At 48.5% G+C, this 10,125-nt stretch overlaps 1 long non-coding RNA gene and 1 other non-coding gene across 2 annotated transcripts in view; one reads left to right on the top strand and one right to left on the bottom strand.

Annotated features, from left to right (window-relative positions):
* The window catches only part of LOC104990912, a 46,658-nt gene that overhangs the window by 4,086 nt on the left and 32,447 nt on the right, over positions 1–10,125 (top strand). The gene's annotated exons all lie outside the window — the stretch shown is intronic.
* Positions 5,536–5,608, bottom strand: TRNAG-CCC. The gene has a single exon. It is a non-coding gene; the product is annotated as a tRNA-Gly (tRNA).

Below are 10,125 nucleotides of genomic sequence, written 5' to 3'. Positions count from 1 at the left end.
CTCAGTAAACAACTGGCCTCAAGGCACACATTTCATGTTCAGTATGTATTCTTGCCTGGGACATCCCCTGGACAGAGGAGCCTGGTGAGCTACTGTCCCTGGGGTTGCAAAGAGTTGGACATGACTGAGCAACTAAACCACCGCTACCAAGTAATTTATACTCCGTTCTGGGAATTTTTAAGTATTTTGAGATTCTTTTGGTATTTTTTATGCCTGAAGTATTTTTTATTAAAGCTTTCTTTAAAATATTTATTTTTGGGTGTGTCGGGTCTTAGTTGGCTCTGTAGTGTGGCTTGCAGGTGTCACTGGCACCCAGCGTGTGAGATCCTAGTTCCCTGACCTGGGATTGAACCCATGTCCCCTACACTGAAAGGTGGAATCATAACCACTGGACCACCAGGGAAGTACCTAGTTTAAAGTACCTAGTTAAATACTTAAAGTTTTTAAGTATTTTATCCTACTACATAATGCAACTCTGTGTTACTATAAAGCAAGACAGCCCACCACCAACACCACTCTGGGAAGAGGTAACCTTCTGTTCTGGGCCACATTCTTGCATCCTCTGTGGTGTGCATGCCCCAGGGAGGGAAGCCAGGCTCCAGAAGGGTTTGGACCCTTCCTCTAAAAGATCTCACTCCTAATGCCTTGGCTCATAGAACCCCGCAGACTCCAGAACAGCATTTCGTCCTCAACCTTGGGACAGCGTGACACAAAGAAACCCTGAGGTTCTCCTTGCAGACTGAGCAAGATCCAAGAAGCAGTCACTCCTTCAGTCCACATCCGTGGCAGACATGGGGCTTGAAATATTATGCTCTTTCCACGAACATGAACGTGGACATGAATTTTCATGCTCAGGTGGCCATAACAGGTTGGCCAGAGGTGACATCTATTTGTCATCCAACGGTTGGCATTGACAGCCAACAGGTGTTCTGGAAGTGCATGATCTTCATCATCACAGCCAGCTCTCTTTGGCTACACTGACTTTTCCTTGGCTCAGGTTGAGATCCTTATGTTCTAGAAGCTGCAGATAGATTGGACACTCTGTCATGCCTCCTCTGCTTGCCCGGAGCAGACATTGCTGATCAATCATGACATCCTTTCCCACACAACCAGAATGAGGCCTCAGAATCCTCAACAACTGCCTGGAGTTGGCTCATAAAATGGTATTTCATTGGGCACTGTAGACAAGTAAAAGACCCTGAGGAGTTTTAAGACACAGCAGTAAGATGACGGGGCTTCCCAGGTGGCGCAGTGGTAAAGAATCTGCCTGCCAGTGCAGGAGATATAAGAGACACAGGGTTCGATCACTGGGTTGGGAAGACCCCTGGAGGAGGGATGGCTACCCAGTCCAGTATTCTTGCCTGGAGAATCCCGTGGACAGAGGAGCCAGTAGGCTATAGTCCATAGGGTCTCGTGATTTGGATGTGACTGATCACACATACACAAAATAAGATGACAGTCCCCTCACTGTTCCTTAGGCTCCTCCTATACGCCCTGGGAACAGTGACAAAAATCTATCCCTTCGCAGCTCAACCTGTCCCCAGACTTGCTAAGACGGAAGTCCCAGCTCTAGGGGGCAGCCTATCAATCCTACCGATACAGTGTTGGCGGTGGGCCTTGGGGAGGTCACCTGTGCCCACCTTGGGCTGCCTGCATTGAATCAGTTGGTTCTTGTGCAACCAGGACACCTGTGTTAATTTCCTAGGGTGTCATGATAAAATACCACAGGCTGGGGGTGGGGTTTAAACAACAAGAACTTATTTTCTCTCAAGGCTGGATGTGAGAAGCCTGGGATCCAGGTGTCAACAGGGCTGGTTTCTTCTGAGGCTTCTCTTGTTGGCTTGAAGACAGCTGCCTTCTCCCCGGGTCTTCATTTCATCTTCCCTCTGTGTCTGTGTCCTAATCTCCTCTTCTTATAAGGACCCCTTTTGTGTGTGTTTGTGTGTGTGCACGCTTAGTTGTGTCCGACTCTTTGCAGCCCCATACACTGTAGCCCGCCAGGCTCCTCTCTCTGTGGGATTTCCCAGAAGAGAATACTGGAGTGGGTTGCCATTTCCCACTTCAAGGGATCTTCCTGACTCAGGGATCGAACCCTCGTCTCCTACACTGAGGCAGATTCTTAAGCACTGAGCCACCTGGGATGCCCTGTAAAGACCCCAGTCATATTGAATTAGGGTCCACCCATATGGCTTCCTCTTACATTGTTACCTCTTGAAAGGCCCGCATCCCCAAATACAGTCTCATTCTGAAGTTCTGGGAGTTAAGGTCTTGAACCTATGAACTGAGGCGAGCAGGGGACACAGTTAAGTTCATAACAACATCTGAGGGAATGATGTTTGAACTTGACCCGTTTGAGAGGGTGTGGTCCAGGCTGGCACAGCAGTGAGGCCCCATGCAGAGGAACAGCCTCTGTACCAAGCCCCAGGAGGGCATGAGTGGACCTGAATCCAGACCTCCATCAATACAACAGTTGCTCAGCTTCCAAGACAGCCCTCCTGGGAATTCCCTGGTGATCCAGTGGTTAAGAATCCACACTTCCAGTGCAGGGGTGTGGGTTTGATCCCTGGTTGGGGAACTAAGATCCTGCATGCCTCACAGCATGGCCAAAAAAATAAAAATATTCTTTCCAAGATGGCCCTCCTGTTGGAAATAGTCTGCTCCTTGTATTGTTTTTAAAAATAGATTTGATATAATTTTTCAAGATTTATTTATTTTTGGCTGTTCTGGGTCTTTGTTGCTGCGTGGGGGCTTTCTCCAATTGCAGAGAGTGGGGGTTACTCTTTGTTGCGGTACACAGGCTTCTTATTGGAGTGGTTTCTCTGGTTGTGGAACACAGACTCTAGGCAGGTGGGCTTAGTTGCTCTAAGGCCTGTGGGATCTTCCTGGACCAGGAATTGAACGTGTGTCTCCTGCATTGGGAGGCTGAGTCTTAACCACTTGACCACCAGGGAAGCCCTCCCCTGTCTTATTAACTAATGCTCAGGAGAGGTGCTCCTATCCAGTGGACCAGTGGACTGGCCACATGGACATTCTAGACTCAACTCCCTGGACGAGACCTGGACTCCATCTGTATCAACCACAAGGCAGAATTGTTTGCTGATGATCAAAGCATGTGTCTCCCATCCCTGGGACCCAGTTAAAACATTAAAATATCCATCTCAGTGTCTATAAAAGAATGGAGAAATGTGGGCACTTTTAGCAAGCCCAGCTTCGAAAATCCTGCCTCTCCCCGGTGGCCACATCTCCAAGCGAGCAAGGACATTATCATTAATCGATCTACATGCTCAGTGGATTCTGGTTCTCCTAAAACCTGTCTTCTTGTTCAGCAGTTACTCTGATTTCTGAGAATGCTCCTTAGAAAATGTTGCAGGTTGCCATGTCCTCCTCCACGGGAACTTCCAGATCCATATATTGAACTCATGTCTCCTGTGACTCCTTCACTGTAGGCAGAATTTTTACCACCTGAGCCATGATTTAAACCATGGACCCCACCAAGCCCCAGCTCATTCTGTCTGGACAGAAGCACAAACGTCCTCTCTTTCCTTCTAGACCCAGAGAGACACGTTCACTCCCACAATGGACATCACTCGAGGCATCTTATGATTTCCTGCTTTCCACTAAAGTCATGACACAGCCGATTGTCAGCACTGCCTGTAGCCAAAGCTTTGCTGTCCAAGCTGACATGGCCTCAATATCCTCTGCCCCAGCCCTGGAAAAATCACAGAAGGACAAACAGTAGAGGCTGTGTCTGGAAAGAAATCTGTGTTTCTAGGTCTTAGATGACTGTGTCTTTGACCGTTACTTCTTTATCACCAAAGTCCTCTTTCAATCTATTGCTCCCACATCAATCTTTGTGTGTGTGCATGCGTACTCAATCATGTCTGACTTTTTGCAACCCCATGGACTGTAGCCCACCAGGCTCCTCTGTCCATGGGATTCTCCAGGCAAGAATACTAGAGTGGGTTGCCATGCTCTCCTCCAGGGGTTTCTCCCAACCCAGGGGTTGAACCTGAGTATCTTGTGTCTCCTGCACTGACAGGTGGGTTCTTTACCACTAGCACCACCTGGGAAGCCCTCATGATCCTTATTTTTTTCTGAATTAGAGATCCCTTAAGATCCTGCATGTCCTGCTCGGAGAGGCAGGTTTGGCTCTGCCCCACGTCTTACCTGGGGAGCAAACAGCTACAAGCCCAGCCTCTTGTAGTCAACCCTCTTTTTGTCAGGCTGCCCCTCCCTGTGGTTCAGTTTATTGGGACTAAAAAGAGGAGGAACTTTCCTGGTGGTTCAGTGGTTGGGACTCCACACTCCCATTGCAGGGGGCTGCAGGTTTAATGGGCTTCCCTGGTGGCTCAGTTGGTAAAGAATCCACCTGTAAGGCAAGAGACCTGAGTTCGGATCCCTGGGTTGGGAAGATCCCCTGGAGTAGGAAATAGGAACCCATTTCAGTATTCTTGCCTGGAGAATCCCCATGTACAGAGGAGCCTGGCGGGTTATAGTCCTTGGGGTCACAAAGAGCTGGACATGACTCACAGACTTTGCACAGCAGGTTCAATCCCTGGTCAGGGAACTCAGATCCCACATGCTGCGTGGCCAAAAAATAAAAATAAAATAAGAATAATTAAATATTTTTAAAAGAAATACTTAGAAAAAGAATAATAAAAACATGGCTGTAGGGTCTATTGATTTTGACACATCATTCACCAGTGTGTCCCCCACCATCCTGAGCTTGGGTCTCACATAAATTTCACATAAATTCTCAGGCCTCATCTGTTCACTTGACTCTGGCTTGCTGGTCTCAGAGAAGAGAAGGCATTAGTAGGGTATGAGAAGATTGCTTTGTGTTCTGCAATGAACAAGGATTCTAAACAGAGAAAGGTAATTAATAATTAATGGTCTGGACTTATCTTCTCATTTCCCACCCCCTTCGTGACTGGGATGTGAAATTCAACCAGGTGCTGAATGGTGGTCCCTGCATGGACGTGGGGACCCAGAAGATGGACAGTGTGCGGCAATGCGCTCCCTCGAAGCCAGGCTCCTCCCACTCCCCAGATGGTCCGGAGTATCAGACTCCTCCAGCACCTATGGCTCCCCACCAGGAGGGAGGCGGTAAATTGTGCAAAGATGCTCTCCTGTGTTCCTGCTCTGTGTAAGCGGGCAGCTCTGAGAGTTGGGGGTCACCCACCCCATTCTTGTGAGGAAGCACAGAGACCCACCCAGGCTCCCTCACTGGTCACTAGTCGGCAGAGCCCAGTTTGAGACAACCATGTCTACATCCCATCTCATCTCATGGACTCCCAGTTGGGAGGCATTCTTTACCCCAGGGGCACAGGAGAGAGATGCTTTTGCAACTGGAATTTTGCAGGAAAGGAAGGAAAAGAGGTAATGACACTAAGGACTCTCAATTCTCTTTTTTATTAATTTTTAAGTGTATGTATTTGGCTGCTCTGGGTCTTAGCGGCAGCACGAGGGATCTTTGATCTTTGTTGTGGCACGCAGGATCTTTTTGTTGTTGTCGTTGCAGCATGTGGGATCTAGTTCCCTGACTAGGAATTGAACCTGGGTCCCCTGCATTGGGAGTGCAGAGTCTTAGCCACTGGACCACCAGAGAAGTCCTGAGTCTAGATTCTCTTAATATGTCACTGCCTACCTGGCCCTAGAGAATATCCTTGGCCTCTTGTCCAAAGTATTTACTGAAGCTCTTGGGCACTGACCTGTGAAGACTCTGCCATTGCAGGGTCCCACCCAGCCCACTCCTTTTCACTCACCCATCCAATGGCCACCCATGCCATCTCTTCTAGGGCTTCAGAGACATGCCCAGAGAACAAGCCGAGGTGGCAGTGAACCAAGGGAATTCTGTAGGTGGTGAAGTGTCTGCTACCCATCGGGTCGCTGGGACAAATATCAGCAGCCTCAGATATGCACATGATACCACTTTAATGGCAGAAAGTGAAGAGGAACTGAAGAGCCTCTTCATGAGGATGAAAGAGGAGAGTGAAAAAGCCAGCTTAAAGCTCAATATTAAAAAAAAACTAAGATCATGAATTCTCATCCAATCCCATCACTTCATTGAAAATAGAAGGGTAAAAGGTGGAAGCAGTGACAGATTTTCTCTTCTTGGCCTCTAAAATCACTGTGAATGGTGACCGCAGCCATGAAATTAGAAGATGATTGCTTCTTGGCAAGAAAACTATGACAAACCTAGACAGCGTATTAAAAAGCAAAGACATCGCTTTGCTGACAAAGGTCCGTATAGCCAAGGATATGGTCTTTCCAGTAGTCATGTACGGATGTGAGAGCTGGACCATAAAGAAGGCTGAGCGCCGAAGAATTGATGTTTTCAAACTGTGGTACAGCAGAAGACTCTTGAGAGTCCCTTGGACAGCAAAGAGATCAAATCAGTCAATCCTAAAGGAAATCATCCTTGAATATTCATTGGAAGGATTGATGCTGAAGCTGAAGCTCCAATACTTTAGCCACCTTATGTGAATAGCTGACTCATTGGAAAATACCCTCATGGTGGGAAAGACTGAAGGCAAAAGGAAAAGTGGGCAATAGAGGATAGGACGGTTGGATGGCATCACCAATTCAATGTACATGAACTTGGGCAAACTCCGGGAGATGATGAGGGACAGGGGTGCCTGGCTTGCTACAGTCCATGGGGTCACAAAGAGTCAGACATGACTTGGCAATTGAACAAAACCCATTGGATGGCTACTGCCACATGTGTAACTTCTCCAGTGTATGTTGGAGAGATCTAACTTAGTATTTACCAAGCTGGGAGCACCTCCTGCAGCCCTTGATAACCAGGCCACACGGGAGACCCTGGAGGGTCCTGAAGCCAGGCCTTGCTGACTGTGCTGACCCACACCTGTCCAGGGAAATGGGCAAGTGAACTTTACCCAGCCTCCTTCTGGAGTGAGGAGGAGGTGGCTGAAAGGAACTGGAGGATTGGTGGATGGAAGCTGCAGCTCATGTGGTCACAGATGAAGTCTTTGCCAAGCCCAAGGCTCTTGACCTCACTGTGTAGCAAAGGTTGCATGTTCTGCAGGCTTGTGGACACAGTGGGGGAAGGACAGGGTGGGATGTATGGAGAGAGTAGCATGGAAACATATGCATTACCATATGTAAAATAGATAGCCTGTGGGAGTTTGATGTACGAAACATGAAATGCAAAGCCAGTGCTCTGTGACAACCTAGAGCGATGGGATGGGGTGGAGGGTAGGAGGGAGATTCCAGAGGGAGGAGACATATGTACACTTATGGCTGATCCATGTTGATGTATGGCAGAAGCCAACACAATATTGTAAAGCAATTAAAAATAAATGTTTAAAAAAGATTGTATGTTCTAACTCACAGTCTACTTCTTTAAGCAGCACGTGCCTCTCAAGAGCAAAATCAAATACCTCCAGAGGTTGGGCAGGAGACGTGATGACTGAGGGAGGCTGGGTCCAAGATGATAGGGAGTGGTGAGGACTATGGAAAATGAGACTCAGGAGCAGTCTGAAGGAGACACTGATGGGGGACTTCCCTGGTGGTCCAGTGATTAGAATCTGCCTTGCAATGCAGGGGACAAAACTAAGATCCCTTACTCCATGGAGCAACTAAGTGTGCGCATGGCAAAGACCGAGCCTATAAGGAAAGATCTCGCATGACACAGTGAAGATTCTGCATGCCACAATTAAGACTCAAGGCAGCCAAATAAATATATTTTTTTAAAAGGTGGGGGACACTGGCAACTTAGCTCTGACTACATGTTTGCAAGTTAAGAATCTGCCTGCCAATGCAGGAGCCTCAGGAGACATGGGTTGGATCCCTAGGTCGAGAAGATCCCCTGAAGGCAGGCATGGTTACCCACTCCAATGTTCTTGCCTGGAGAATCCCCATGGACAGAGGAGCGTGGTGGGCTATAGTCCATGCGGTCGCAAAGAGTCAGACACAACTGAACAGCTGAGCACGAACCCACACATTGCAAGGCAGAAATATAGGTTTAGGGCAGCAGATCTGACAATCTTCCAAAAACAGAGATTCTGAATCTTACGTAAAATCTCCCAATGGCCAATTCTTTAAAATTAAAATGAAAGTAAACTCATAGCCACGTTGCAGCCCGAGCATAGCATCCGTGTGTGCTCGTCTCCTGCATTGGCAGGCAGATTCTTTACCAACGAGCCACTTGGGAAGCCCTTGAGTGTAACGTGTTTTTGCCCAAGTCTACCAGAGGATGCTATTGTGACCTTGGACTTGGACACTATCTGGCGCTGTCTCATGGAGTGGAATATGAGGCCTGATTTAGAAAACAGACCATTCAGAGCTGTTCTGGAGAGGAGCAGCCAGACGGACCATAGCTTGGCAGCCCTACGCTGCCCCGGGGTATCAGCCCTGAGATCTTCTATTATTGACAGATGATTCTTGCCTAGGCTCACAGGAGCCCCTGGTGGCCCAAGGGAGCCTCTGCAGTTTCAAACTTGCCACCAAATCCCTGAAAACACCCATGCCTAGTCACTCAGTTGTGTCTGATTCTTTGTGACCCCAAGGATTGTAGCCTGCCAGGCTCTTCTGTCCATGGGATTTCCCAGGCAAGAATACTGGAGTTGCCATGCCCTCCTCCAGGGGATCTGCCCGACACAGGGATCGAACCTGTGTCTCCTGGATTGGCAGACGGATTCTTTGCTGTGTGAGCCAACAGGGAAGCCCCCTGAAAACACAGTGAAGGGCATCTGGAGAGAAGGAGCTCCTTTCAGGACCCGTCCATCTCTCCTGCCTCTCAACAGAGCCAGTCACTTAGAGTGACCGTGATGCAGTCATAATGCAGCACCTGTCTCTCTTTAGGGTGTCCCCAAGTCTTCTCAACCTATGTCACACATAGGTTGTCACAACACATAGGTTGTGACATATGTGACATATGTCACATATGTGACATATGTCACAACCTATGTCACATGGGCCAAAATACTGGAGTGGGTAGCCTTTCCCTTCTCCAGGGGATCTGTGTGATACCTAAGGAACCAGTTCCTTTATTTCTAAAGCAGCTGCTAAGCTGCTAAGTCACTTCAGTCGTGTCTGACCTGTGCGACCCCATAGACGGCAGCCCACCAGGCTCCCCCGTCCCTGGGATTCTCCAGGCAAGAACACTGGAGTGGGTTGCCATTTCCTTCTCCAATGCATGAAAATGAAAAGTGAAAGTGAAGTCGCTCTGTTGTATCCGACTCTTAGCGACCCCATGGACTGCACCTACCAGGCTCCTCCGCCCATGGGATTTTCCACGCAAGAGTACTGGAGTGGGGTGCCATTGCCTTGAGGTACCATAATTCTCCCTCACTTCTGAGACCTTGACCAGGGGACAGTGCGTGAGCATTAAGTCTTTCTGACGTAGCAGCTGGTACTGGCCAAATTCCAGCACTTCCCCCCGTAGGGCTGGTCTCCCAGGGGCCTGTTAGGAAGCAGGACCAAAAGGAGCAGAAAGTCAGGTTTCTCTGACTCAGGTTTGCCCACATCCCAGGATGTCTGGTTGACTTCGGAATCACGATGCTGGCTGCTAGAAAGAAAATAACATCCGTCATTAAGGGCTCCTTGAGCATTTACATGCTTGTTTTATTTTCCCTTAAATGTGACAGTTGCCACTGATTTTTATATCTTGTACAAAGTGCTGCCAATAAACAGATGTATTTTTAAAGAGCTCCCATCAGTGAATCAGTGAGATAAATTAGCTTCTAAAATCCTTCTCCCCTTAACAGATGTCTGGAAAGTCCTCAGGACTTCCAGAAGGGAGCCTTCATGGAGAGATGTCTCACTTTACCAGGTGATCAGGAACTGATTCTGCTGCAGAGAGCATGGCACGATGTGTTCAGAGCTTCATCGCAGCTTCACGGGTGTCAGTATTGCATGCCAGTCCAGTAAGAAATCAGCAGGAGCCACATAGATGGCTTGGCCAGGCCATTTCAGGCTGGGAAAGCTCCCACACAAGACAGTGGTGTGGAATCCACTTTGGGGAAGTGGGGTGTCCAGGCTGCTCAGGGGCCACAAGACAGGAAAGCACATGGGAAGAGATGGAGAGTGGGAAACGGTGTCTGGCGCTGACCAGGCTTTGGAAACAGGCTAACCAGTGTTTGCTTAAGGAAGCAGGGACTT

The sequence above is a fragment of the Bison bison genome, unplaced genomic scaffold (assembly GCF_000754665.1).
Source record: "Bison bison bison isolate TAMUID 2011002044 unplaced genomic scaffold, Bison_UMD1.0 scf7180017864181, whole genome shotgun sequence".
NCBI lineage: Eukaryota > Metazoa > Chordata > Mammalia > Artiodactyla > Bovidae > Bison > Bison bison.
Note: the sequence above shows the minus strand (reverse complement) of the source record. Positions and strands in the feature narration are given on the sequence as shown.